At 36.4% G+C, this 26,679-nt stretch overlaps 1 protein-coding gene and 1 pseudogene across 7 annotated transcripts in view; one reads left to right on the top strand and one right to left on the bottom strand.

Moving 5' to 3' along the window:
• The window catches only part of DMD (dystrophin), a 2,379,610-nt gene that overhangs the window by 324,931 nt on the left and 2,028,000 nt on the right, over positions 1-26,679 (top strand). The window lies entirely within an intron of this gene.
• Positions 8,299-8,711, bottom strand: LOC101098849 (annotated as a pseudogene).

Raw genomic sequence — 26,679 nt, 5'->3', positions numbered from 1 at the left:
ATATAGTCAATGATATATACACTAATATTATAACAAATTTAGAAGGCGACAGATGGTAACTAGACTTACTGTGTGTAACAATTTTGCAAGGTATACATATTTCCAGTCACTATGTTGTACACCTAACACTAATATAATACTGTGTATCAATTATACTTGAAAGAATAATAAATGTCTATTTTTGAATGCATATAAAAACAGCATTTACAAGGCTTCATTCACACCACAATACTCAAACAGCTCCATATAGCGTCAATTTTATATTCAGGATAGGATGGGAGACTGCCTTTTGCATTGAAAATAAAAACAAACCAAATGCTCGTCTCCAATTCCATTGTGTAAGAGAGCACAGACCTGTGCTGAGTCAAGGCTATGTAAAATCAGTCACCTGGGTTCATGTAATGAATTCATTTCCCGTGGCAGGGTCCAGCATGCTGCCCAGAAATGCTGGTTTCTTTGTTATTAAGGCAACAGTCTTAGAATCCTTGTAATAAAGGTTCGGACACAGTTCCAAAGCCCTCTCATCATCCTGGATAGATGTACTGATAGAACACATGACAATCTGGAACCTCAGTGATGGGCTCTTTAGTTACAGCAGATTCTATTAGTGTTGGAAACCATTTGTACTAAGTGAGCCCTCAGTTGTGATGATTACTCCTAAAAATTATTGTAAAGGTAAATTTCAGTGTTTGTACAGTTATTGACGGGTCATTTATTTTGAACACCTCAAATCACAAAACTGTCTCTTGCCTCTTGAATCTATACATCCAGTTCTCTAATTTTCACTTCACTGTAGATGAGGTTTTCTCCACCTTGTCCTGTAAATTAACAGCAAATTAACATTGCCAAAAATCTATTTTTCTCACCTCTCCTTTTGTTCATAAGTCTCCAGCATACATCTCACATGCATATAATCTAGTTCAGACTCCCTGATCCCTTAGGCCACCTTGGATCCCAGCTCATCTGTTAACCACTCAAGACAAGCTTTCAAAATACTTTGAACGAAATCCTTTTGAAGTTGTCAAGTTACACTTAGTGCTGAATTGTTGGTAGTTAATGTCAGTATAAATATAAAGTACAATGGTAAAAATACTTAAACAAGAGCAGAGAATTCTCTAGGATGTACCGACTACCTATGCGACCTTGAGCTAATCATATATATGCATTCTGAGCTTCCATTGCTTTCATTAATGGTGAGATTACTTCGGATGATTTCTCACACATTCTTGAACATCTTTGAAAAAAAACTTCAGTAATCGCACTGCTTATCTAATTTGTGCTTGTTTTGTATTCTCTCATATATGCTTGAATATGTGAATCCATATACAATCACTGAATTAGCATAATGAGATTCATCTTCTGGCACTGGTGTTAAGATTGAGAATTTTTGCTATTGATGGACAGAGCTGTGGTATTATGAGGCAATATTTCTTATTATATTGCTTTTGTTGGAGTTAGTGAGTAGTGTAATCCTGAAAGCAAAATAAAACGTGGAGCTAAACAAATTGCCTCTCATATTTACAGAGGGCAGGCAGGCATATTACTTCACATTATGCATAACTGAAGTTGTAAAATACTGCTGTAGCGTTTTGATGATTCAACAGTGAGGGTGTGTCGTTGATCAGAGAGCTGATGTTGACAGAGCATACCGCAGTATAATATATGCTAATTGCATATGGCTTTATACAGGCTCTCAAAAATAGAGGAATGTGAAACTTTTCGGATCCACTATCAGAAGTTGAAATTTCGGGGTTGTGGAAGGGATATAATTTGATATTTGAACTCAAGAAATGGATAAGATTAGTTAGAGATGCAGTAGTATTTGCAAGGTCTGTATGACCTTTACATAAAATGATCTACTGAAACCTGTTTTTCCAAATGTTTATATGTATGCACATTGACATTTAAACTGGAAACAATGGGATATAAATCCTCTCATTAAGAATGTGCCAATGACTGATTATTATTCTTGAAGCAGTGTTGTCCTTTTTCTTGCATGATAAATGCTTCTTGTTAAAAATTTTCTACTGCTATTTATAAAATGCATCATTCTGAGATTCTGACCGAGGTTAGAAGTATCGTATTTGAACTTTAATTTAGACAAGTTGAAAACATGTCAGAATGGGGTCACTGTTTGGTGTTTCATTGTTGCTCAGAACTCTGGTGTGTGTTAAGCCTGTATTGAATGGATGATTGCAATCAGTTGCTTTTACTACTTATTACCATCTCTGGATAATGCTTAAAGGTAGGAGATTAGAATGTGCAATCATTTGATCATTAAAGAAATGTTTAGAAAGTGTCAGATACCTTGCTTTGTGCTTAGGGATACACTGGTGAACAGGGCAATTTTTACTCTGATCATGATTAAAGTCCATGGGTTTTTAATTATTTCTGGATTTGTCCATTTTCCAAGGGCATACTCAAAGGAACTAAAACTGCAAGTATCCAAAACTTGTCACCAATCTCTCTCCTTGCTTGTTTGTGCATTCCTAAAGTCCACTGTCTACCTTTTGTAGGAATTCCAACTTTTACACTCACTCACAGATAGCCTAACCCCTTTAGAATTCAAACCAACTTTAATTACTACCCCCACATTCCCACTTAAGATAAATCTGAGTTGTCCTCAACACTGTATTTTGCTTTAGTGCTAATGAATTTGGTGAAAGTATCTGTGATAAACCCTTAAATGGTGTCATAAAAAGATCACTTCTAATTGTTTTGATTATCTTTTACTGTATACACTTGCTATTCTTCCTTTTGTCTTTACTCATAGACATGATTTTTGACACATTATGGTCTCACTTTTTCCCTAGACCACTGTGGAGACAAATACCTAAATCATGTATGGCTCCACATCTAATTATATTTTGCATCATTTCCTTGTGTTGCTTCTCACTTTAATGCTATTATCCTAAGTGGAGATCCTAATATAGGGCACTAATTGCAGTCATCTCCCCCACAGTGTGTGTAGTTTCAATCTTGACTCTTGAAAAAATTCTACCTTGGAACACTCCCAATAATAAGTTGATGACTTATTTCACCTTTATGAAAGAGAGGTATAGGAGAAAGAGAAAGAGATGGGTGATTACTCACAGTATTTCATGAGGTTTTTTTTTTTTTTTCAGTGTTAGGCAAAAATAGGAACCCTTACTTCTTTAAACCTTCAATAGTGTTTGTGTGTAAAATATTGAATAAGCAATAGTAATAAATAGCAATAAAGTAAGGTTACGTTTTCTGAAAAGGCCTTGGTACTTCTGGTATTAACAAGGAAAAAAATATCTTTACCCTATGAAAATGTTAGAATTATAACTTAACAATATTGGTAGTGCCTTCACTATAATGTTATATATTTACTTCATATTTAGTAAATGTTCACTGACAGTGATTGCTATGGTTTCTTTTTTAGATTGTTAAGAATAGAGTAGATTATTGAAATATTGTCACAAGTGACACCTTGTTAAGATGCTTTGGAATATTAAAGTAATAAATAAATCTCCACTTGGGTGGCAAAAGTCCTTTGCTTTTTAAGTCCAGGGGTTAAAAATTCGACAAGTTTTTTTTTGGTTAAAAAATAAATGCAGCCAAGATTCCATTCATGCATTTTTTGTGGCTCTAATATATGTAGTAAGAGCGTGCAGTGGTGTCATATTGATCCTTTCTGTTCAAGCTAATAGTTTATTCAGCTGCTCCCATTGGAATTACTGTTGTTTATATATCTTTCCCTTACTTTTTGCTTGTATTTACTCTTTTTCTGAAGACCACTTATCGACCGTATTATTAGATACTCTTGGAATGTGTTAGAAATTTTTCTAGTTGAGTACAAGCAGCCTTCTGCTGATGTTCACTTTCTTTCCGGGTGTCTAAGCTCAGGCTTTGTTTTTTAAACCTCACCACTGTGTCGGAGTCTGTGCACTCTCCCTCTATTGGGAGGGAGTTGATTGTAATTGCTTCCACGCAGGAGGACCCACTGGGGCAATTCAGATGAGGTTGGGCAGAAAATCTGGATACAGTGTGCACTTCCTCTCCTCAGCCCTGGTGATTCTCCTCTGCTTGTGTCTGTTGGTAGAGTGGTGTGGTGTTGTCATTCTTTCTCAATTTTGTATCGTGTTGTCTTGCTGAAGGATAAACTCTGAGCCTTAATTTGCTCAGATCTACCACTTTGTCCCTCAAAGGCCAGGTTGGGCTTAAAAAAAAAAAAAAGTAGACCATTGACTGTTGCTCGCTATTTGAAAACCTTGTACAATAATCTTTTTTTTCTCTGAACACCTGCTAATGATGTCTGAAAAAAAACAAAAACCAGAAAACATGAATTAAAAAAGCAAAAGATAAAACATAAGCATTATCACCCTAGAGATACACACCAAATACAATGTTGAACAGGGCATGATAGAAAAAGCATAATCCCTTAAATAACCTGTAGCTCCTATCCATTTTGGTGATAATTATAAAACTCTAACAAAGAAAATCATTCGGAGGCAGCTCATTTATACATGTATGAAAAACAAACTCTCAGCAGTCCCAAGGTATATGTCTTCAGACCTTTGCGAACCTCCAAGTTTGCAAATACCACTAAACCATGTAATTCCACTCATAAAATGCAGTAAAGTATAACCAAACAATTAAAGACCCCTATCACACCCTTGATGATTGTATAAACTAAAGTCATTTATAAAGGTATTAAAATAAAGTCCACCACTAAACACATACACACTCTATTATATCAGCCCCATATAATTTCTAACCATGAACTCCACCTGAATCAAAACTGTGACAGCTCAGCTGTAAAAAAGGATGAGATCTTGCCATTTGTGATGACAACATGGATGGAGCTAAAGGATATGATGCTAAGTCAAATAAGAGAAAGACAAATACTATATGATTTCACTTATGTTTGGAATCTAAAATAAATAAATAAATGAACAAGACACAGAAACCGGCATCTGGGAAATGTTGGACTCTTGATTTCAGCTCAGTTCATGATCTCCCGGTTCGTGGGATCAAGCCCCATGTCAGCCTCCGCGGGATAGCTTGGAGCCACCTTAGCGTTCTCTCTTGGTCCTTCCCCTGCTCTCGTGTGGTTGTATGCTCTATTTCTCAAAATAAATAAATAAACATTTTTTTAAAAAAGCAGAAAACAAACCCATAAATACGGAGAACAAACTGATGGTTGCTAGAGGGGAGGGGTTGGAGATTGGGGTGGGCAAAACGGGTATAGAGAAGTGAGAAGTACAGGTTTCCAGTTATGGAATGAGTAAATCATGGGAATAAAAGGCACAACATAAGAAATATAGTCAATAGTATTGTCATAGCGTTGCATGGTGACAGATGGGAGCTCCACTTGAGGAGAGCACAGTATAAAGTATAGTTGTTGAGCTACTATGCTGTATACTTGCAACTAATGTAACGTTGTGCATGGACTATAGTTCAGTAAAAAAATAAAAAGAAAAAAAATATTTTCATGAATAATGATAATAGTTATTCTATAATATTAGCCTGGCACATGTTCTCTGTAGTAGGACACTTTTTGTGCTTGACAACTTGTTTCTTCTTACTCCTTCTTCTTGTGCTGTTTCCTCTCAAGGAAAAATGCTCTCAAGGAAAAACCTATAATGTCAAGGGTATTTCTATCTGTGGGAAAAAAAAAAGTGGCTAATTCAGTTGCTTATAAAGCACTAGTATTTGCTACTGCAAAGACTTGTCAATACCATTTTTTAGTTTTATTATATGTTAACTAAAAGCGATTTTGCTGGTTAAGCTTATAGTAAGTTCAGGAGTTTTAAGTAAGAATTCCATCAATATGGAATCTTAGAACTTTAAAAGAGTTTTCATTAGATATCCTAGAATGTTTGATATAAACATTGAGAGATTTAGTTGTTGTTTTGGACCTATGTTGGTATTTTAAGTTATTTTATGTCATGAATTTACATTTGGCAAAACTGAGGCTTCAAATGAGATATTAGAATTTAGTGTAGCTGTGTTGATGTGGAATTTTTCTTTAAATTAACGATCACTTATTTGATCCTCTTTTGCTGAAGGGCCCTGGGATTTCAACTAAAATGCAAAATGAAGAAGTAAGAATAATTAACTTAAATTCTCAGAAGCTTTATGGAGATAAATTCATAAGTGGGTTATGAAACAACACGTGTTGGTTTTATTTTCTGTTATAGCAAAGAATAAAAAGTAGTAGTTTGCTGGCCCCTGGTGAGTATTATAATTTATTTTTCTATAATGGTGTCTTTTGAAGCATGCTTACAAATCCTTCCAGGTTCCCAGTGTGAGCCCCAAGGTGGATTGAATTCATCTGTACCTGTGACAGTAAGTATGTAGGCAAGAATCAGAAAAACAGTAGGTATATAAGTAGACTTGCCCAGTGTAAGATAGATTCTCTGGGGAAAATAGAAAATCTCTAGGCCGAGCCTATAGGATTCCTAAGCCTCAGAGGCCACTGATATATGAAATGAGTAGACAGTCTGAACTGGGTATACCATCGTGGTTGTCACACTGAGAATGTGTTGTCCTTACCAAGCATCATTTCCCTTCTATTTTCTGCATAATTTGTTGGTATTTCATGGTTGCCCTTCTTACTTTTCTAGTTGTCTGTGACCACATGCTCCTGTGTTTACATAATGTATGCATAAGTTTTAATAGGGTGCATTATATATTTTTTCAAAGTAACATTAATTTTCTGTACTAGAAAACCAAACCCATACTGCCAGTGTGCTGCCTGTCTTACAACCTCTGACCATAAAAAATATATAGTTTGCTCCTTCTTTCTTTTAGTGCCAGTTTATTTGAAAATTGATTACTTTGCGGATGTTCTTTAACTGATGCATAAATAAATTTTCTTTATCTTTACTAAAATGTGTATGTTCAACATTCACAATGAAGGGAAATATTCTACCTGGAAGAACAGAATAGAACTCTCACCTTTGAATATGATTCCATTGATTTTACTTTGTTCTTTGGTATATTTTATTTTTTAAAATATTTTTATGTTTATTTATGTATTTTTGAGAGAGAGCATGTGCACATACGAGTAGGGGAGGGGCAGAGAGAGACAAACACAGAATGTGAATCAGGCTCCAGGTTCTGCACTGCCAACACACAGCCCAACGCACCACTCGAACCACGAACCCTGAGATCATGACCAAAGCCGAAGTTGGATACTTAACTGACTGAGCCACCCAGGTGCCCCTGTTCTTAGGTATATTTTACTGTTTGAGGGTTGAACACTCTAACGATAGAGTAACAAGGACCTACCTTGTCCCTTAATATTGTGTGTGATCACAATTATGTCCTGCTCAAAATTTTTAAGTACATCTTTACCATAGGCAGTAAAAATTGAAAAATATGTAAATAAGGAAATAACGAACTGGATTAATTTGCTCATGAACTACCACTTACCCTGCAGGTCTTAAAATGCCATCCTTCCTAACTCATGACCTGCTGTCCTGAGGTGACTGTTACTCTAGCATCACATACATCATCTGCCCCTTAAAAGGCATAAGCCTCACTTCCTGTCAAACTTCTGGTAGTTCTTGTTTTTAGACTTCTCTGTCAGGGGTGGGACCTTATCCATGGGCCGAATGGTATATTTCTACCGGGTGGTTGGGGGAGGGAAACCTGTATGTTTGGCAATTTGTTCAACATTTATATATATGCAAGCCAAGGACTGTAAAATGTTCATGGTTTCTTCAAAAATTTGCTAAATACTGATGTTCTTTGACTCATTAGAGGCAAGGTACTTGTGTAGAAGACAGTCGAATATATTTTAGTATAAGTTTTTCACTTGGTAGATTAGACTTGAGAGACCATTTTCAGGATCAAATTTTCTTTACACACTTTTCATCTCAAACGTTTGTCCAAGTTGTCAAATGAAAGAAAATTAGGACTTTACTATAGTTTTAAGTTGTAAGTACTTGATAAGTCAGTTTCCATTTCTTGGAAATCCCTGTTTACCAGAGGTACATATTGATACCATTCTTAGTACTTTGGGGGGTATAAATTAAATTTAACTTTGTCAACAACTTCTTATAAGATCATGTTACTATTATTACTACTGTGCTGATACTCTATCACTTGGTTTCATATTCATCTTTTTTTCATGTATACGTTTTTCTTTGGTGATGATTATATCAGTATGCTAAAGCTCAATTTTAGAGACATTGGATATCATTCGTTTAGATACCATTAGCTTATCATAAAAAAAAGACATGGAAATTATTTACATGATGAATGATTCCAGAGTTTGACTAGAATGGGCAGCTTCACCCGATGCCATATCAGTAATAATGTATTTCAGTCCGCATACTTTCTGAGAATGTCACCATCTCTAAATAGGAAATAATCCTTGTCATCTAGAACTAGTTTGGTGCCTCCATAGAGGAGAGGAGGGAAAGGAACTTGATCTCCGGCTTTCACACTAGATGGTTGAATCTCTCCACCCTTTCCTGTAGAGCCTGTCCACAAGCTACTACTCTTGCTTAGTACTTTTTCTTGAGATTTTTCTGGAAGCATAACGCCTCCTTTCATTACATTTTTGGCTGCACTACTTTGAACTAAAACTGATAGAGGAGAAGAAACTTTGTAGATGCCTGTCCTGCCAGGACTCTTGCTCCTGCAGTCAGTGCTCTGCCCTGAAGCTGCCCCGGATGCTGCAAGGAGACCCAGAGTCTGGCCCCAGGGCCACGTGAACATGGGACTATATTCATCTCTTTATTTTTAAAAAAAAATTTTTTTTAACGTTTATTTATTTTTGAGACAGAGACAGAGCATGAACAGGGGAGGGGCAGAGAGAGAGGGAGACACAGAATCTGAAACAGGCTCCAGGCTCTGGGCTGTCAGCACAGAGCCCGACGCGGGGCTCAAACGCATGGACCGTGAGATCATGACCTGAGCTGAAGTCAGACGCTCAATCACGCTCAATAGACTGAGCCACCCAGGCGCCCCTATATTCATCTCTTTATAAATGTCTGATTAGTACTACAGATTAATAGTACTATGAATGGTGCCCTGAAGTCTAACCATTTGCTTAAAGGGCTAAAGAAGATATATAAATTAAAATCTAATTAGGAACAAAGGAAAACAATAAATCCATAAGGGCACCTGGGTGGCTCAGTCGGTTATGCCTCTGATTTCAGTTCAGGTCATGATCTCACAGTTGGTGGGTTCAAGCCCCCATCAGGCTCTGTGCTGACAGCTCAGGGCCTGGAACCTGTTTTGGATTCTGTGTCTCCCTGTCTCTCTCTGCCCCTCCCTCACTTGCACTCTGTCTCTGTCTCTGTCTCTGTTTCTGTGTCTCTATCTCTCTCAAAAAGCAAAATTAAAAAGAATCTGTAGAAAACAAGATACTAGATCTTTTGTATTCATTGGCCCTTGTATTTGCTCTTCTTTGAATTAATCTGTTTTTGTTTTCTGCCACTGTTTCAATTGTAGTTATTTCCTTCTATGTATTCTTTTAAAAGATTAAAGTTGTACTCTTCCACTTTTAGATATCTTAATGTGGAAATCACTCTTACTTTTTAAAATTTATTTTTATTTTTATATTTTTAATGTTTATTTTTGAAAGAGAGAGCAGAGGAGGGACAGAGAGAGAGGGAGGCACTGAATCTGAAGCATGCTCTAAGCTCTGAGCTGTCAGCACAGAGCCTGATGCAGGGCTGGAACTCACAAACCATGAGATCATGACCTGAGCCCAAGTTGGACTTTTGACTGGGCCACCTAGTTGCTCCACTCTTAATTACTTTTTGTCCATAGTTCTTTTTTTTTTTAATTGAAAAAAGTTGTCCTAACATAATTTTAAAAGGTCTTCTTTTCCCTATTTACATATCTGTAGTACTATCTGTATTGTAGATCAAGCTTAATATATCCTGGGTATCTTTTTCTGTTATTTTCTTCATTCGCCATTTTCTGTGTCAACAGTGGACACCTCTATCACTGTAGATGTGTAACTAGCCTTGACATGGGGTAAGGCAGACTACCCTACCTTGTTTTTCACAGTTTTCTTAGATAACTTTAGTCATCTGAGTGCATGTGAATTACAGGCAAAGTACATAAAAGCCCCATTTAAAAAAAGTGTTGATATATTTTCTGGGATTGTATTAAGTTAATTTGAGAAAAGTGGTATGTTACCTTTGTTTCAATGGTTTATTTATTTTTTGAGAGACAGCGTAAACATGAGAGGGGCAGAGAGAGAGGTGGACCGGTGTTCCAAAGTGGGGTCTGCACTAACAGACTGACAGCAGTGAGCCCAAAGCAGGGCTCAAACTCATGAACTGCAAGATCATGACTTCTAAGCTGAAGTCTGATGTTCAACCAACTCAGCCACCCAGGGCCCCTTAAATTTGTTTTTTTAATTGTGATTTTGCCTTATGACATTGCTTGCTCTTAACATTAATAAAAATGCATTAAAGCTCTGGGTTCACTTTGCATCCATCTTGCTGAAATATATCTTTCAGAAATTCCTTCAAAGAATATGTGCAGGTAATAATTTTCTTAGTCTTTGAAAATGTTGTGAATAATAGTTGTGGTGCAAATTGTAGGTCAGCACATTTTTTCTTGTTACTCTTTTGAGCTTACTATTTTCTGTTCTCATTTTCATCCACAAGGTCACAGGTGATTATATCTTCTGCAGTCTGATAGTCATTTCCTTAAGATATAATACCTGCTTTTTACTAATGTAAGTCGTCAGCTGCGTTTCTTTAGCACGGTGTTCTGTAGTTTTGCTACAATATATCTGGGTGTAAATTTATCTTTTTCCTCCTCGGTATTCATATTTGCACTTAGAACTGAGTATTCCTGTCTGTCTTCAGTTATGTAAAATTACCAGGCATTATTTGTAAATCTTGCTTTTCTGTAGTTCCACACGAGTCCCTTCTTTAGGAGTTCTTAGTGTTGGATATTAATGTCTATCTTCCATGTCCTTTGAATTTCCATTTTTTTTAAAGTTTGTGTATTTATTTACAGGGGGGGGAGGAGCAGAGAGAGAGGGGAAGAGAGAATCCGAAACAGGCTCTGTCCTGTAACACAGAGCCCAGCCTGGGGCTCTATCTCAGGAACTGCAAGATCATGACCTGAGCAGAAATCAAGAGAAAGGCGCTGAACTGACTGAACTACCCAAGCACCCCTGAATCCTCTGTTTTTAAGTTAATTTGCTTCCCTGGGTTGTGTTCTCAAGGAGTTCTTTATTATTATAATTCTCATTCACTAATTTTATCTTCTGTGCAATCTAGCTATTCTATGATGTTTAATTGTTTTAAAATGGATTCATTTACTCCATTTGTCATTTCCAGTATCAGAGTCAGTTTTTTCTCACAGATACCAAATTATGTAGTGCCCTTTCACCCCTGCTTTTATTTTATAACTCTAGATTACTTTTCTTTTGATTTTCTCTTTTAATTTTACTACTGAAAATTGTCAACCTATCTTTTTAAATTGTTTTGCAGACACTCTGCCAGGATAGTTATCTCCCCTGAATCCATGGCTCACTCATGGTGCTGGTGCTGGTATGAATTTCTGCCTCTTCTAGGCTTGCATTTGGTTAAGAGATGGGCTTTTTTTTTTTTTTGCCATTGTTTTAATTGCTTCTTTTCCCCTTTTTATTCCTCCCTTTATTCCTCCCTAACTTTACTGGTGTCCTTATGTATTCCCTGGAACAGCAGTCCAGATGTTGATATTGTACTGTGCACATTGGGATGTCTGCTTTGTGATCATAATTAAAGTTCTTGAGGATTCAGTGCTCAAGTCAGATTATTTGGGTTTCTTTCTGGCATTGTGGTGTGTCTTTTTTTTTTTCTTCCTCTATGTCTAGTTTAATAGTTTCCTATAAAGATAGGACCTCAGGCAGCAGGTCAGCAACATTTTTCAGTAATTTGTCCTTTCAAGAATGATTACTGGCTAGACCTGTACTTTAACCTGTGACTTCAAGCAGTGATCTTAATTCTGGTTCTTCTCTCGAATGTGGACTCTTACTGAAGGAGCCTAAATGCAGGCATACTGTCAGTTGGGGGAAAAGCACCTTTTAGGATGGCAGCTTCGGCATCTGATCCATGGCAGTGCCAAGCTCGTGTCTAAGCCCTGCGGTGTTACTATGTGGGGTTTTTTTTCCTGTTTTTATATTTTCTCTATCACTGCTCTATATTTTAAACAGGTAATATGCGTTAAGGCATAAATCGTCATGCCATCTCAATTAGGGAGTTTCAATGCTTTCTATTTAATCAACTGGTATTCATTAACTTCACAAAATTAAAATTAAAACCCACAGAAATATACTACTAATACATTCGTAAGAGATAAACCAGTTCATTATGTTTTAGGGGGCAGCGTATGCATATTGTTCTGACATACTAAAATTAACAATAAAGGTTTCTGTTTTGTCTTTGTCTTCTCTATCAAAAAGTTTAGTATCCAAATTTAAAAGTATTTAACAATTTTGCAGGAATTTGAGTTAATACAGGTAAACCTGGATTAACTGAATGTTTTCAAAAAATTATTTGCCAAATACAACCTTTAATAAGAATATGGCCAAACCCAAAGTAATAACATCGGGTACGGGTAAGGATGTGGAACAGTAGGAATTCTTCCTTACCGGTGGGCATAAAAAACAGAACAGCTACTTTGGAAGATAGTTGGCTGGTTTCTTAATAAACAAAGCATACTCATTAAAAAAAAAATCGTACCATTCCAGCCAGCAATTGTGCTCCATGATGTTTATCCAAATAAGTTGAACACTTGTCCTCAGGATAAACCGCCTACAAATGTTTATAGCAGCTTTGTTCACAATCGCCAAAACTTTAGGCAGCCATGTTGTCCTTTGGTAGGTTAATAGATCAATAAACTGTGGTCCATCCACACCATGGGAATATTGCTCATCACTAAAAAGAAATGAGCTTTTAGGCCATAAAAAGACGTGAAGGAAACTTAAATGCATATTCCTAAGAGAAAGAAGCCAATCTGAAAAAGCTGTATAGTGTATGGTTCCAACAATATGACATTCTGAACAAGGCAAAACTGTGCAAACCATAAAGAATCACTGGTTGCCACGGTTTGAAGGGAGGGATGAATATGTGGAGCACAGAGGATTTTTAGGGCAGTGAAACTAATCTATGATATTGCAATGATGGATATATCTCATTATACTCTTGTAAAAATCCATGGACTGTACAACCCCAGGAATGAACCCTAATGTAAACTGTGGACTGTGGATGATCATGTAACCATGTAGGTTTATCCACTGTAACAGATGTACACCTCTAGTATGGGATGTTGATAGCTGGTAGGCTGTGAATATGTGGGGAGAAGGAGTATATGGAAAATCTCTGTATGTTCTTCTCAATTTTTCTGTGAACCTAAAACAACTGTAGAAAATAAAGTGTACTTAAAAAAATATTTACCAACACAAATCATGTTGTTTTAAGCACAGTTTTAAAACATGCTCAGTGTAGTACCATATGCTCATGAGTGTACAATAATTCCTTTGAAACTGCTTATCTTCAAACATGTATATTTAAATAAGACTTGTCCATATAATAGCAGGTACTTTATTTTCTCCTTTTGCATATATTTAATATGATAATCAATTCAACCTGGTATTATTCTGGCTGCTAGTCAAAGCCTCATACGTGTTTGTTAATTTGCCACTTGTTCCTTATACAACATCTTGGCTATTTAATAAGCACTTGGAAAAGTCAAGAGAGTCCTGCCCCAGCATGGGTCTTAATTGAATATGTACTGCACAATAGAATTAAATTCAGAACAAGCCATCAGTGGCAGATGATCCATCAGTTACGAACAAAGCTTCGGTGGGAGGGATGGTGTAAAGGTGATAAAATGATGGCAGCAAAGGGCTTTGGAATATTGTATGATAGGATTATATAATGGCTTTAAGGACACCCCAGGCTAAAGTGGACCAAGTCCTCTCTGGGGCCGCCTGCTCTCATTTATTTGTGAGTCCTTTCACTGTAAAAACGTAAGGATTTTTAGATAAAGGTTTCTGTCATCTTCTCCCAATTTCTTTGGAGAATCTTTGAAATCCTGCCTCTAAGAAAATTAAGGAAGGTAATAATAATGTGGGTAGATGGTATCAAAATGCTCAGTGTGGTGTTGTTGTTGTTGTTGTTGTTGTTGTTTTGTTTGATCACAGCTATTACTAATAGCAGAACTTGTGGTGTTGAGGATTAAGTTTTTGGTACAGGTAGTTCTCAGGTGGCTGTGTGATAACATATTTAAACATTTACAATATGCTTCCAAGCTGGAACACTTTGATGTCGTTCTGTCTGTGAAATAAATGGTATTGTGTGAAACATTACAGCAGATCTTTTAGAGTGAGTTGACAGGATGGCAGCATAGTTACTCACAGTTCAGACGACGACAATATAGAATGTAATGAGCCATAATGCTATTAGTTTTCACTTGAGAATTTTCATGTTGTATTTTGTACAGTCCTTAAAATATCATGCATAAAACATTGTGCCGAAACAATAGCAAGTTTTATATTCATAACGTCATTACGAGCCAACAGTTTAATAACCATAGGAAACAATGGAAAATTTGCCTCAGACTCTTTTGGAAGGTGGGAACGAGAATAGCTGCTGCGTGAATGGTCCCATCTGAAAGGCGCTCTGGCTAGATAAGTAGATACCACAGTGTGACCCTTTGTTTTGCTGGGAATCTCTGTAAATGCCGCTGGAGTGAACAGGGCATTTGAGGCTATGGCATCTTTAAGGAGAGGGTGAATCTATTGTACTCATCCTCGGTGCCCACCAGAAAAAAAAAAAAGTGCATCCCTCAGGTAATGAATTGACCACTAACTCAATGAAAGAGAGCAGGAGGCTTGGAAGAATAATGACTCCAGAATAGAATATGGAAATAACCATCGTATAGCAGCATTTGAAAAGAGCGTGGCTCTCTAATACCTTGGATTTGCTTCTGTTATGGTAGGACATAATTTCATCATTATGATTACTAACAGATGGAGTGATACATTTTGTTTCCAAATACTAACACAAAAGAGCAAACCACAGAACTTGATGAGAAGGATGCTACATTTGATATTTACTAGTGTATATGTGGCGCTAGACAAGTACTGAGAAATTAATCTCTTGGAATGAACCACCATCGAACACTTCTGTCAAGTAATGCCATTTACTTTCCTTATTAACATACTGAGCGATTCTGTTGGATCACTTAGCATGGTGAGCTTATTAGGAAAATAACATTGGTTCGAGCAAAGAACTCCTGTGACCTTTCTAAATGAAAATAGCATGATGCTCAAAATAATTGGTGGAAGGACCATCTCTACACACAAAGTGGTTTTGTGCAATCAACTGCCATACTGAGAAGAAACTTTGTTTTTTGTTTTTAATGTTTGGAATGCCGAAGATTTTTCTGTTTCTTTTCTATTTTAATTAAAGAGAATGAAAGTTGTATTTACATTAAATGCAGACAGCACCCTCCTTCCTAGAGTGAGTGTTTCTCCCAAATGGCTACCTTTTCCCCCCTTGGTCTTCAGGAAACCCTTGATCACACTCTAAGAGCAGTTAGGCCTTTTTGAAAATAGGAAAATCAAAGGGAAGTTACATTTAAGATCTCAGAATTTTTGCATATATCATAAAATGATTACTAGGAATGCATTACTCAATTATGTATTTATAAATGGGCTAAAACATCTAGATAAAACGTGGTTAATGCTGAAGAAACTCGTTTATAAGAAGGAATGGGAAGAATCAGTAGTGGTCTGCTTGATCTCAGTATCCTAATACTGTATCCCTTGTGAGTAAATAAAACATTGTGTTTACCATCTAATGATTAAAATAGCGAGTAAATAATTTTGAGTAAGGCATACTTAATCATTTTCTCAAATATCTTTCTAAGCCACATGTTCAGATGAAACAAAAAAAAAGTACTTTGTAAACATTGATATCTGAAACCTGAAACTAAAATATATAGGAATATAGTTTGTCCTTCAGAGATGTGATGCTCTCAGTTAAAAAGTCAGCTTCTATTTTAAATCAGAATTTATGTGTAGTTTGTGATTGGTTTAAAATATAAATGTTTTATACCCCTTCTTGTCTAGCACAGAATGAAATCATCTTGAAGGATTTTTATTAATCACATAAGTTAGAAGCCATATGTTTCAAGGAAAAAATATTTCCAAGAAATAGAGGTCTGCTTGAGGCCTGACCCATGTTACCATCAAACCCAAGCATAATTTGCTCTGTGTGGCTGTTGAAAATTATGTTTTACATATCATTTACTATCCATTACACTGTATTACATCATGACTACTCATTGTTTTGTCTTTCATTTGTACCTATTTGTTCATATTTTTAAACTAGATCAAAAATTTCTGGGAAGACATTTGTTGCCATATCCCCATAATGTACCACATTGCAGATGGGAAATAATTAGACAATTGGGAGCATATGAGATCATTTATATTTTTGTGTATAAATGTGTAAAAAGACTTCCCCTTGATTATAGATATAAATATTATGAAGTATAACTGAGCTTGTGAGACTATCAATAAACCCAAATGTCTATGAAATGTAAAGTCTAGCTCAAACATATGATTAAACTGTCAGTAGTAAAAGGAAAATGTAGAATCCTACTTAAGTTGTAAAGTTTTTCTTCCTTGGTACATATAATTAGCCAGAAATCAGTCTTTACCCAATATCCATTTAATGTGAGGAGCCATAGGATAATTTTAAAGCTCATATATAAGTCCTAAAGGAATGAGGAATACAGGATAGGAGAGGATTATTCTGTGATGCCCTGTCTTCCAGTAGGAAATCGTGGAAGTCTCCTGAATGAGAAGTCCTGGGAATAGACTGAACGGGGAAGAGAGTACTAGCGGTTTACATTGCTACCTATCCTATTTTACTGAGGTCTGTGCCACTAAAAATTTGCATCATGGCCTTCTAGGAAGGCATGTGTGTATGGACTAACTAAGAGTCCAGCCATTTTTATGATAGTTCAGATAATGAAAATCACTAATGGATGATAAGATATTTTATTTTTCTGTTTTTCTTAAGTGCAGCATTGCATAAAATCAAGGAAATAAACACTTAATTCAGTTAAAGAATTCTTCTGGGTAGGCCACAGCACATGAGAATTCTAGAGTTGGAATTCATTTGAAAGATTATCCGGACTGTTGACAGAGAAGTATACGGTTGGGGTGGGGGGGACGGGACCAAGAGGTTAAGGGACTTGCCTAAAGTCTTGAAATTACTGGTGCATCAAAACCACACATATATTCTTCCTCCTTAGTCTCCTTGCTAGTGTTATTTCTTTTTTTGTTTTTAATGTTCCTGTTGGAACACAGGATAGTTCTCTCTTTAAGTTTTTGACGAACCTTCATACTCTATTCTGGAGTGGCCGCCTCTTTTAAATGTAACAGCCTTTCTACACCATGAAGTTATGCCTAAGTATAGAGAAGGATAACGTAGAAGAATAATAAAATGATTGAAAAAATTCTGTTGTTACATGTTACGCAAATGTTCATCTTTCCCATTGTTCATTAGTAAACCAAATATGTCTTTCACATGCTTTCGTCCTCCACATAACATGTCATAGGGTTTTTGTGATTACATTTGAAATGTTCTTGATATGAATAGTTTGCTTTTCTTCACTGTTTGACATGCTTGATGTTTGGAGGGAAACAACTGTCTTGATAAATGAATAGTTAAAACATTATTTTCTGGTTTCCAGATTATATTGAATAAAAATAATACATTTTTGTGTATATTTATGTATTTGTCTTCTATACATAAACACATATGTATTTGTATTATGGAGTTAAACCGCTTGTGGAATATTATACAGAAGTAATAATAGTCTGTATAATTTAGGCAATCACAGGCCTTAGCAAGCTTAGAAACCATAAATCTCTGACATTTTACTCTTCTATCCATTAGGAATTCCCGGATGGATTTAGAACAAGGCCAAATCAATGTTGCAGTGTGTTTCAGTTGTAGAAACTAGACTTGTAATCTTTCTGAGTGGCTTTTTTTATTACAAAAAAACAGTATCCTTAGTTTTGGGGTTTGATCTCTACACTGTTGACACAGACTACGTTTCCAGACATTGACAATCTTTGTTCTATTCTTCATGGATTACAGAATATGCCAGATGTGTAGAATTTTCCTGGAAGAGTTGGAGTCACCCAAAAGTCATTAAAAAGTTGAAAAATGAAAGCATTACTGTTACGATACAAAGTAGTACTCATTGAAACTGAAATTTCAGTACTTAGCTATTGTGGCTGCTCAGCTCTCTAATCTTATGTTCACACTTAGGCCTCACCATAAAGCATTTGTTACATTAAAAATAAGGAGGACAAACTGAAAACTAATAAAAGACAATGGAGAACACATCTGATTTACCTGCTAAATGCTCCTTTTATCTTTTGGTTAATGAATAGAAAAAAGGTAATTTTAGTGAGTTATTATCAACAAGAAAGATAAATAAACACAATGTATGCCATTTTATTTAAGTTCTTGAATATTCAAACTAAGTTGTTTCCAGTAACTTTCTAATTCATTGCCTGCTTTTTCCCACTTTTCCCCAGAAACTGGTTTTTGGTCATTGATTTTTTTTTTTAGTTGAGAGAGACAGAGAGAGGGAGGGAGGGAGGGAGGGAGGAGGAGAGTATGCACCAGTGGAGGAAAGGGGCAGAGGGAGAGAGAGAGAATCTCAAGCAGGCTCCACGCCCAACACACAGCCTGACACAGGGTTCTATCCCAAGACCCTGGGATCATGGCCTAAGCCAGAATCGAGAGTCAGATGTTAAGTTGACTGAGCCACACAGGTGCCCCTAGTCATTGTTTATTTTCTTATTTCTCGCTTTACTGAGCCCTAAAATTAGCCACGCACATTTAGCTGAAGTACTGGTACAATGTATAATAAGCTAGTATTATAGAAGTACATTAGTTCTAAACAATAATTAAGAAGCAAAAAGTTGTATATTTATAAGCCACATTCTAGGATTCCAGGGGAAATATTTCCACTATAATAATGTTAATGGAGTGCCTAGGTGGCTCGAGTAGTTCAGCGTCTGACTATTCATTTCAGCTTAGCTCAAGGTCACACGGTTCATGGGACTGAGCCCTGTGTCAGGCTCTGTGCTGGGTGTGGAGCCTGCTTGGGATTCTCTCTCTCCCTCTTTCTCGGCCACTACCCTGCTCACACTCTGTCTCTCAAAATAAATAAACTTAAAAAAGGCAAGCTAGTTTCTCTTATTTATGAATTAAATTTATGCATGGGAAAAAAGTCACATATCTGATAACAGAATGTACAAATAATATGCTTTTTTGTGTGTAGGGTGGCAAGAAGAATAGACCAAAACGTTGTATTTACCCCATTCATCATGATATGTTTGGAAGTTATTTAAAACATAAGAACTTCTTGATAATCTGTTTTGAAAACATGTTTTGCATGGCCTCAAGAACCTAGAGCTTTCCAATATACTTTAATTATGTAGTGCATTATAAAATAAAGCTTCATTTAGATTATGTTAGGCCATTTTATAGTACAACCAAATGTGATATATCCTTTTATTTCATTTTAGTCCTACAGTGTTAGATAAGCTCAGTTGTGTTCAAGAAACTATGTTTTTGTAGACAGGATGGATACTAATTCATTCTGTATTAGTCTTGAGGGGAAGTAAATTCTGACACACTGCCTACTCTGTTGCAAAACTAACCAAATCAAACAGTTTATTCCACAACTGACCAATTCAGAGAGAAAACAAACCAAGCTAAAGTATCATTTTAATTTAAATTACCAACTTGTAAACTCTGAGAATAAATAGAGATGAACTCAAAGTCTAAATAATATTTATTTTTATGTTGAGCTGTTGCTAAGTTTCACTATGTTTGACCAAACCAACCTGACTCTGTGCTTATGTAATTGTGAGCAAGCTGACATCTGCATGTGAGTACTTACTTTGGATTTTATGGTGATCATATTGCTATCAACATGATTTACAATTATACAGGAAGTAGCAATACTTTGATTTTGCTGACTTGCTTACTCCGTAATGTGATCTACGTTTTACATAATCAAAAATCAACTCTCCATACCAGTGGTTAGCCAAGGAATGGCAATTTTAAAAAAGCAAGAAGTTTTTTTAAAAATGGATTTTATTATGAAATTCCTTTTTACTTAAACTCTGGTATGCATCTCATCAGGGCTGATAGAAGTTTCTGAATCATTATAAAATCTCTTGAGTAGAAGTAATAATGGAACACATGAAGGGATTTCCATGCTTTCCCCCCCCCCCCCCATGAAATGTTGAGATTGGTTAATCTTCATTACTTTACTGTCTTCCTACCATTGGAGAGTAGCACTTGTGTATGTCAAACTTTAAATCGAAACCACTTGAGGTCTGTGTTCAATTTCAGATTCTGATATGGTAGGTTTGAGGTGTGCCTGAGTTTCAGCATTTTTAATGAGGTGATACTGTTTTGTCATGAATAGCAAAGGTATATGTAGACAGTGACATTCAGTATTGATTAAACTTTTCACTTAAACCTAGATAGCACTTAATAACCTTGGTAATTGCTACCCCATTCTTACTTTAGCAAATTTTTGTAAACATCTCAAACCCTCATAAAGATTATGATAGTACAAAGCATAGGGTTTCAAGTTGGATATAACATTATTAAAAAGCCTCAGTTCCAACTTTGGGCAAATTTCTCAATTCACTGGATCTCGATTTTCTTATCAGCAAAATGCAAATGATCCTGCCTGTGTTACATGGGGATGATGCTTTAATATGCCACAAGAATCATCTAAAATGAACAGTAGCTAACATGGAATTTAAAGTACAAGATTCCTTCTGCAAACGCCATGGTTTGTTTATATAACTCGGTGTATGTATGTATGTATGTATGTATGTATGTATGTATGTATATATGTTACAGGTAGATATAGTAGATACATACATACATTAATATATACACAGCATGCATGTGAGCTAGAAAAAAGCAAAGAGACAGTGGTCTTCAAAGGTATAAAATGTATGAGTTCAAGAGAGTACAGACCTCCAAATGAACTCTTCACCATCTTACATTTTAACATTTATTGAGGTCTTATTGATATATTAAAAAATGCACATATATAATGTATACAATTTAATGGGTAGTCTTTTGAATTTAGTCTTTTGAATTTAGTATTTGGTAACCTGGTTGTGGGTTTTGGGAAAAATTCTAATTTAGATCCCTTCCAGTTGATATACCATAGTACTTTGCAAATGATAGATTCAAGAAGGAATATATTTGTTCCTGCTGGAAGTTTTGTCACAGGACAATTTTCACATTATAGGAGTGGAAATTCATTTAGAACTGGCTGGCAGGTTAATTTGAAATCAATTCAAGAACTATGAATGCCTATTGTTAACTATTTTTAGTTTGAAAACTCTGTAGGCTAATGATAGATGGCATGCTGTGATTGTGCATGTGTCTGTGTGTGTGTGTGTGTGTGTGTACACGAGAAAGAGAGAGAGAGATTGACATGCTGATATATGCTTCATCACTGAATTTTTAAATAGAGGAATTAAGTTATTTTAACTTATGAAAACACAAAATATATTAAAATAAAGCAATAACATTTATGCTTTTATACAAATAATATTAAAAAATGAGATATTAAAAAATGAGAACAGTGAGATTCTCTGTTTTTTTTTAATACCCATCTCACTTCATATCTAAAACAGAGTGCTGTAATCCGCATGTCAGTGAAGTATTTCACTTACTCCTATATTTGGTTGTTACTGCTGAGTGACATGGAAATCCTATTTCACAAAGGTTTGTGTAGCAAAGACTAGACTGCTCTACAACTACTAAATTGTTTCATTTCATACAAGTGTTTACCTCAAATTTTTGGTGATAGGACTAATACCATGTATAATCACTTTAAATTATTCTAGTCTTTTGTTGACTTGATGCATGAACAGCTTGAGGGACATTTAATCCCTGCTTATATCAAACTCCTTTTTGTTTGTATCACAGATAGGTGGGAGATGAGTTGATAAAATATACATATTTAATGAATAAGACACATCAAATAGTACTACAAATATATGTAACTGGCGGACAAAAACTATTCCTATCCTCGCCATCCGTGGAGTTACTTCTAAGACAAAAAGATTGTAAAGGTCATGAATCTGTAGTTGTGGGATCAAGCTCCATATTGGGTTCCATGCTGAGCCTGCTTGGGATTCTGTCTTTCTTCCCTTAACCCTGCTCACTCTCTCTCTTTAAAGAAAAAAAAAATAATAATAATGATAAATGGGGACTATAGGAGATGTATGAATCCTGGAGAAAAAGATCATTTTCAAAGGATACAGCCTCTTGCATCAGGCTGCCTAGGTTCATATCTACCTTTCACTAGCTTTGTGTCCTTTAACAACCTTGAGATTTCCACCTATGTAGCTTCTCTGAGCTTCAATTATGTCGTCTGTAAAATGCTGATAAAAATGAGCGCCTACGTTATGGAGTTGTTGTGCCGATTAAATTTCCATATTTCCCTGAATCTAAGAAATTGTCAATCATATGACGTCATTTTGTGTACCACTACGAAAGAAGAAAAAATAAAGTAACCCCTAAACTGTATGCACCAATGCTTTTAAATATATACTCAATCTTAGAAATAATAAAATGTGAAATAGGTCATCTCAGAATCCATCAAACCTAGTAGACAGTACTGATAAGGTACTTAAATCAGTATTTGGCACATATTAATTGCTCAGAATTTGCTGTCATGGGATAGAATTTCTCTCAGGGCAGATCATGTTTCCCACATAGAAAATGGAGGCCTTCTAAAAGGGATGACTCACAACAGGCTTCAGTATGGAAGAGCAAACGTCGAAACTGGACAGTGGTCACAAAGGACCCTTGTGTAGGGTTTCATTCCTTCCAGCTCTTCTGTTGCACAACACAGAGGTAAAAGCCCTTTTATAGTGGACCATTTTGCATTCCTCCCCCGCCTCCGAATTCTCTTTAATTATCCCCATGTACAAGTCATGCAAGGCCTGTGCTCCCACCCAGTTCCATGTGGAAGTTTGTGGAGACCACAGTGGGGAGCATTTCACCAGGAGCTGGGACCCAGGCAGTGCAGCTGATGCACACTAGGAATGGCACTGTCCAATAGCTCCATGTGGTGTCAAGGTCCGCCTTGAGCAGCTTTGTAAGAAAGAGTCTCTGAGAGTGATAAGGAGGGAACCACACCCAGAGAAGTAACTACCAGGGGATTTGTGATTTAGGAATAAATGTGAGGAACAAAACCTTTCTCCAGGATTTTATTTCTTTTTCACTTTTTTTTAAGTGTTTATTTTTGGAGAGAGAGAGAGAGAGAGAGATTGAGCACCAGAGCACGAGTGACCTCGAACAGAGGAGGAGCAGAGAGAGAGGGAGACACAGAATCTAAAGCAGACTCCAGGCTCTGAGCTGTCAGCCCAGAGCCCAGCATGGGGCTGGAACCCACAAACTGGAAGATCATGACCTGAGTTAAAGTTAGATGGTTAACTGACTGAGTCACCCAGGCACCCCTCTTCCTCCAGGATTTTAGAGAAAGGTGACTGTTAGAATGGCAGAAGTGGCTAATGGTTAGTTGGCATAAGTGATGAAATTTTTTCACAGTATATACAGTCTACTAGTGGTCATTGAATCATGTTAGTGATTTTCCTCTATTGCCTCACTTTTGAAAAGTATATTTTTATATTTCTGATATCAGAATATACAACAACAGTGACAGTATTAATACTTCTAACACATAGAATGTACTATGTTCCAGGTGCTATTCTAGATACATACAGTTTACTATGTTACAAGTGCATTACTGGTGTTAACTCAGTGGTAAGTCTATGAGCTGGGTGCAGTTGTTATCCCTCATTTAACAGTTGAGGAGACTGAAGTATGGAAAGGTTACTTCTCCAAAGTGTCAAATGTCCACAAACACACACACGTATATGGCCACATGGACAAGAACTATTAGGTAGCAGAGATGGGCAGCACGGTCCTAACCATTACATTCTTAAACAATTTCACAAGACCATGGGATCGACATTCCTTCCCCCAAACAGTTTCTAAGCCAGTGATAACTTTACAACCTTGTGGTAGCCTGAAGTTTAGAAAATGAATATGGTGACTGCATTGTGTCTACAGTCCTGTTCTTGTATCTACCTGTATCCAGGACCCCCAAGGTCAGTGGCAGCAGGCATGGATGTTGGCTTCTCCTGTGCATCTGAGTCTCAGCTGTGGCAAAAAGTGAGCTTGAGCAAGATTATTTTAATTAAACATTTTATTCTGACTTAATTGTAGAATTAAAGAGTGTTGTAAAGTATAATACAAAAAGATGTTGTATAACATTTACCCATTTACCCTCTGCTGCTCTTATCTTGGAAGTAAATAGTAAAATATCATGACATTTTAGAATGAATCCATCTTAATCAGAGTTCCCAGATTTTTCCTTGTATTCCTGTGTGTGTGTGTCTGTGGTGAATTCAAAGACATTTTTAAAAAAATATTTTAGCATTCATTTCTGAGAGAGCACAAACAGAGGAAGGTCAGAGAGAGGGAGACACAGAATTCGAAGCAGGCTCCAGTCCCTGAACTGTCAACACCGAGCCCAATGCGGGGCTCAAACCCATGAAAAGTGAGATCATGAACTAAGCCGAAGTCAGATGCCTAACCAACTGAGCCACCCAGGTGCCCCAGAATCCACTGTAATTTTAAAACATGTGAGATAGTGCCTCCACCACTATAGTCAAAATTCAGATCACTTGCATGACCATGGGGTCCTTCCTGCTGCCTTTTTATGCCAACACCCATTTTTCTCCTTCCACCCTGTCCTGTCCTATCCTAACCCATGGCAACAGTCTGTATTTCATGTCTATAATTGTGTTATTTCAAAAATATTACGCAAGCAGAGTAGTATAGATTTGGAATTGGCAGCTCAGCCTAGTTGTCTTTAGATGCATCTAAGTTACTGCGTGTAGCAAATAGTTTCCTTTTTTCTTGTTTAAGAAAATTGAAGTATAGTTGACATACAGTGTAATGTTTCACGTGTACACCATGGTGAATCACCAATTCTCTGCAGTATGCAGTGTTTACTACAATAAGTGTAGGTACCATGTATCATCATACAAGGTTATTACAACATTATTGACTGTGCTGTATTTTACATCCTTGTTTCTAACTTATTTTATAACTGGAAGATTGTATCCATTAATATCCTTCACATATTTCACCCATCCCTTCCCCCGCCCTCAGCCTTGGAACTACTAGTTGGCTCTCTTTATTCATGAGTCTGATGATTTTGTTGGTTCATTTGTTTTGTTACATTCCGTATGTAAGTGAAAGCATATGGTATTTGCTAATATATATTGCTGATTCATTTATTATGGATATCCCAGCGTTTATTAAAGGGGCAGAGAAAGAGGGAGATACAGGATCCAAAGCAGTCTCTAGGCTCTGAGCTGTCAACACAGAGTCTGACGCGGGGCTCGAACCCAGGAACCACGCGATCATGCCATGAGCTGAAGTCGGACGCCCAACCGACTGAGTCACCCAGGCACCCCGGTTGGTTGGTTGGTTGGTTGGTTTTTAAAAAGCCACACAACTATTTTCCAGAGGTGGCTCTAGCATTTTACACTCTTAACAGCAATATGTAAGTCATCTAGTTTCTTAACATCCTTGTCAACATTTGGTGTTGTCACTATTTTTTATTTTAGCCAGTCTGGTCAGTTTGTAGTTTTGTCTCACCGTGGTTTTAATTTGCATTTCCTTAATGCCTAGTGATGCTAAATATCTTTTTTATATATTTATCATCTGTATATATTCTTCAAAAGAATGTATTTTTTCAGTATTTTTTCCCTATTTTCTTTTTCTTTTTTCCGTTTTAGAGTAAGTGAGAGAGTAAGTGGGGTGGGGGAGAGGGGGGAGAGAGAGAAAGAGAATCCCAGGAAAGCTCCACATTCAGGGCAGACCCTGACCCAGGGCTCGATCACACAACCCTAGGATCATGACCTGAGCTGAAATTAAGATTTGGATGCTCAACCAACTGAGCTATCCAGGAGCTCCACCCCATTTTCTAATTGAATTTTATTTTTTTTACTTTTGACTTTTTAGTTACATATTCTAGTTACTTACCTAGGTCAGTAAAAGTGATAAGCAGGCATTTTCTTATACTTTGTATCATTTCTTTCATCTTCTTAACAGGTTACTTCCCAGAGCATGACTTTTAAAATTTTGATGAAATTTATTTTATTAATATTTCTGCTTATGGGTTGTGCTTTATATGTTAAGCATAAAAAGTCTTCACTTAAGTCACAAGTATTATCTCATATATGTGTATACTACTAAAATTTTTATCATTTTATATTTAACATGTCAGTTTTGCATAAAGGGTTAAATATAAGTCTACTTGCTCCGGTGCCCTTTCTTGAAAAGACTATCATTCCTTCATTGAATTGCTTTTACAACTTTTACAAAACTTTGTGGGTATGTTTGTACCAGTTTATTTCTGGGTTCTCTCTTCCATTGCATTGATGTAAAACTCTACCCCCCCACCATTTCCAACTCTCTTTCTTATAATTGAGTAATAAGTCTTAATGTTGACCAGCATGATTCCTGTCACTTTTTCTTAGTCAAGGTTGTTTTAGCTATTATAGGGTTGTGTCATTCC

The sequence above is a fragment of the Felis catus genome, chromosome X (assembly GCF_018350175.1).
Source record: "Felis catus isolate Fca126 chromosome X, F.catus_Fca126_mat1.0, whole genome shotgun sequence".
Taxonomy (NCBI): domain Eukaryota; kingdom Metazoa; phylum Chordata; class Mammalia; order Carnivora; family Felidae; genus Felis; species Felis catus.
Note: the sequence above shows the minus strand (reverse complement) of the source record. Positions and strands in the feature narration are given on the sequence as shown.